At 39.7% G+C, this 3,896-nt stretch overlaps 1 non-coding gene across 1 annotated transcript; it reads right to left on the reverse strand.

Annotated features, from left to right (window-relative positions):
- Positions 1–1,117: 1,117 nt before the first annotated feature.
- LOC112700520 (small nucleolar RNA R71) lies at positions 1,118–1,221 on the reverse strand. Its single transcript, XR_003153428.1, has one exon. It is a non-coding gene; the product is annotated as a small nucleolar RNA R71 (small nucleolar RNA).
- Positions 1,222–3,896: the final 2,675 nt, after the last annotated feature.

Here is a 3,896-nt window from a genome sequence, read left to right on the forward strand (position 1 = left end):
AATTCTAGAATCCTATCTTGTAGTTTCTTGTTAGTTAAGTAATTTTTAAAATTAAATCTTTTTCAAAATATCTTTTTCAAATATATCTTTTTATCTTTTATCTTATCTTTTTCAAAAATTTTATCTTCTTCAAAATTTGATTTCAAAATATCTCATCTAACTTCTTATCTTCTTATCTTTTTCAAAATTTGATTTCAAATCTTTTTCAATCAACTAACTAACTTTTTGTTTATTTCTTATCTTTTTCAAAACCAACTAACTACCTATCCCTCTCTAATTTTCGAAAATTCTCCCTCTCTTTTTCAAAAATTCTTTTTGTTTTAAATTTTAATTTTAATCTCATCTTATCTTTAATTTTCGAAAATTACTAACCTCTTTTTCAAAAATTATTTTCGAAATTTCTCTTCTCTTTTCTTCTTCTATTATTTAATTACTAACACTTCTCTCCACCTCTCTTCATCCAAAAATCCGAATCTCCCTCTTCATTCTTACACCTCTTTCTTCTTCTACTAACATAAAGGAGTCTCTATACTGTGACATAGAGGATTCCTCTTTCTTTTCTTGTTTTCTTCTCTTTCATATGAGCAGGAACAGGGAAAAAGGCACTCTTGTTGAAGTTGATCCAGAACCTGAAAGGACTCTGAAGAGAAAATTAAGAGAAGCTAAATTACAACAATCTAGAAACAACCTTTCAGAAATTTTCGAACAAGAGAAGGACATGGCAGCCGAAAATAATAATAATAATGCAAGGAGAATGCTTGGTGACTTCACAAAGCCAACGTCCAAGTTTGATGGAAGAAGCATCTCCATTCCTGCCATTGGAGCCAATAACTTTGAGCTTAAGCCTCAACTAGTTGCATTAATGCAACAAAACTGCAAGTTTTATGGACTTCCATCTGAAGATCCTTATCAGTTTTTAACTGAGTTCTTACAAATCTGTGAGACTGTAAAGATGAATGGAGTTGATCCTGAAGTCTACAGACTCATGCTTTTCCCTTTTGCTGTAAGAGACAGAGCTAGAATATGGTTGGATTCACAACCTAAGGATAGCCTGGACTCCTGGGATAAGCTGGTTACTGCCTTCTTAGATAAATTCTTTCCTCCTCAAAAGCTGAGCAAGCTGAGAGTGGATGTTCAAACCTTCAAACAAAAAGATGGTGAATCCCTCTATGAAGCTTGGGAAAGATACAAGTAGCTGACCAAAAGATGTCCATCTGACATGTTTTCAGAATGGACCTTATTAGATATATTCTATTATGGTCTCTCTGAATTTTCGAAAATGTCATTGGACCATTCTGCAGGTGGATCTATTCACCTGAAGAAAACGCCTGAAGAGGCTCAAGAACTCATTGACATGGTTGCAAACAACCAGTTTATGTACACCTCTGAGAGGAATTTCGTGAATAATGGGGTACCTCAGAAGAAAGGAGTTCTTGAAATTGATGCTCTGAATGCCATATTGGCTCAGAACAAAATGTTGACTCAACAGGTCAACATAATCTCTCAAAATCTGAATGGATTGCAACATGCATCCAACAGTACTAGAGAGGCATCTTCTGAAGAAGCTTATGATCCTGAGAACCCTGCCATGGCAGAGGTTAATTACATGGGTGAACCTTATGGAAACACCTATAACCCATCATGGAGAAATCATCCAAATTTCTCCTGGAAGGATCAACAAAAGCCTCAACAAGGCTTTAACAATGGTGGACGCAATAGGCTGAGTAATAGTAAGCCATATCCATCATCTTCTCAGCAACAGACAGAGAATTCTGAACAAAACACTTCTAATTTAACCAATATAGTCACAGGGAAAGGCCACTTTCAGTTTCATGAATGAGACAAGATCCTCCATCAGAAATCTGGAGGCACAAGTAGGCCAGCTGAGTAAGAAAGTAATTGAAACTCCTCCCAGTACTCTCCCAAGCAACACAGAAGATAATCCAAAAGGAGAGTGCAAGGCCATTGATTTAATCAAAATGGCCGAATGTACTAGGGAGGAGGAGGACGAAAATCCTAGTGAGGAAGACCTCCTGGGACGTCCCTCAAGCAAGAAGGAGTTTCCTATTAAGGATCCAGAGGAATCTGAGGCTCATCTAGAGACCATAGAGATTCCATTAAATCTCCTTCTGCCATTCATGAGCTCTGAAGATTATTCATCCTCTGAAGAGGATGAAGATGTGACTGGAGATCAAGTTGCTCAATATTTAGGAGCTATCATGAAGCTGAATGCCAAGTTGTTTGGTAATGAGACTTGGGAAAGTGAACCTCCCTTGCTCATTAGTGAACTGGATACTTGGATTCAGAAAACTCTACCTCAAAAGTGACAAGATCCTGGAAAGTTCCTAATACCTTGTACCATAGGCACCATGAGCTTTGAAAAAGCTCTATGTGATCTGGGGTCAGGGATAAATCTTATGCCACTCTCTGTAATGGAGAAGCTGGGGATCATTGAGGTACAACCTGCCTTGTTCTCATTACAATTGGCAGATAAGTCTTTGAGACAAACTTATGGAATGGTAGAGGACGTTTTAGTAAAGGTTGAAGGCCTTTACATCCCTGCTGATTTCATAATCCTAGACACTAGGAAGGAAGATGATGAATGCATCATCCTAGGAAGACCTTTCCTAGCCACAGCAGAAGCTGTGATAGATGTCAATAGAGGAGAGTTAGTCCTTCAATTGAATGGGGACTACCTTGTATTTAAGGCACATGGCCATCCCTATGTGACAAAAGAGAGTAAGCATGAAGAGCTTCTCTCAGTTCAAGGTCAAGAAGAGCCCACACAGTCAAACTCTAAGTTTGGTGTTGTGAGGCCACAACCAAACTCTAAGTTTGGTGTTAAGACCCCATATCCAAACTCTAAGTTTGGTGTTGGCAACTATACAACATTGACCTGATCACCTTGTGGCTCCATGAGAGCCACTGTCAAGCTATTGACATTAAAGAAGCGCTTGTTGGGAGGCAACCCAATTTTATTTATCTAATTTTATTTTATTTTGTTTTAGTGTTATTTTTGTGTTTAACTAGGTACATGATCATGAGGAGTCACGAAAAAATCAAAAAAATTAAAAACAGAGTCAAAAACAGGAGAAAAAATTTTTTCACCCTGGAGGACGCACGGGCTGGCGTTTAACGCCAGTAAGGTGCATCTGGCCGGCGTTAAATGCCAGAACAGAGCACCATTCTGGCGCTGAACGCCAGAAACAAGCAACATTCTGGCGCTGAACGCCAGGAATGTGCCCAGAGAGGAAAAACTGGTGCTGAACGCTAGTAACAAGCATCAAACTGGCGTTCAACGCCAGAAACATGCTTTACATGGGCGTTGAACGCCCAGAATGTGCACCAATGGGCGTTTAACGCCAGAATGGTGTGCCAAGGCATTTTACATGCCTATTTGGTGTAGGGATGGAATTCCTTGACACCTCAGGATCTGTGGACCTCACAGGATCCCCACCTACCTCGCCCTCTCTCACTCCATTCATGGTCATCCCTTCTGTTTTTCATTCACCACCTACATCTATCCATTCTTCCCCATACACCCCACCTACCTTTACAATTCAACTTCTCTTTCCCACCCACTCCCACCCATATAGCCGAATCCATCTCCCCTCACTCACCTCCATCTTCTTCTTCTTCTTCTCTTCTTCTTCTCTTCTTTCTTCTCTTGCTCGAGGGCGAGCAATATTTTAAGTTTGGTGTGGTAAAAGCGTAGCTTTTTTTTTGCTTTTCCATTACCATTAATGGCACCTAAGGCCAGAGAAACCTCAAAGGGAAGACAAAAGCTTCCACCTCTGAGTCTTGGGAGATGGAAATATAAGCCGTCATAGCTCAGTGGTATAACATGTGGCTGCAAATCAAGAGATCCCTGAGATACCTCAGGGAATAAGTTGTCC

The sequence above is a fragment of the Arachis hypogaea genome, chromosome 6 (assembly GCF_003086295.3).
Source record: "Arachis hypogaea cultivar Tifrunner chromosome 6, arahy.Tifrunner.gnm2.J5K5, whole genome shotgun sequence".
Lineage (NCBI taxonomy): Eukaryota > Viridiplantae > Streptophyta > Magnoliopsida > Fabales > Fabaceae > Arachis > Arachis hypogaea.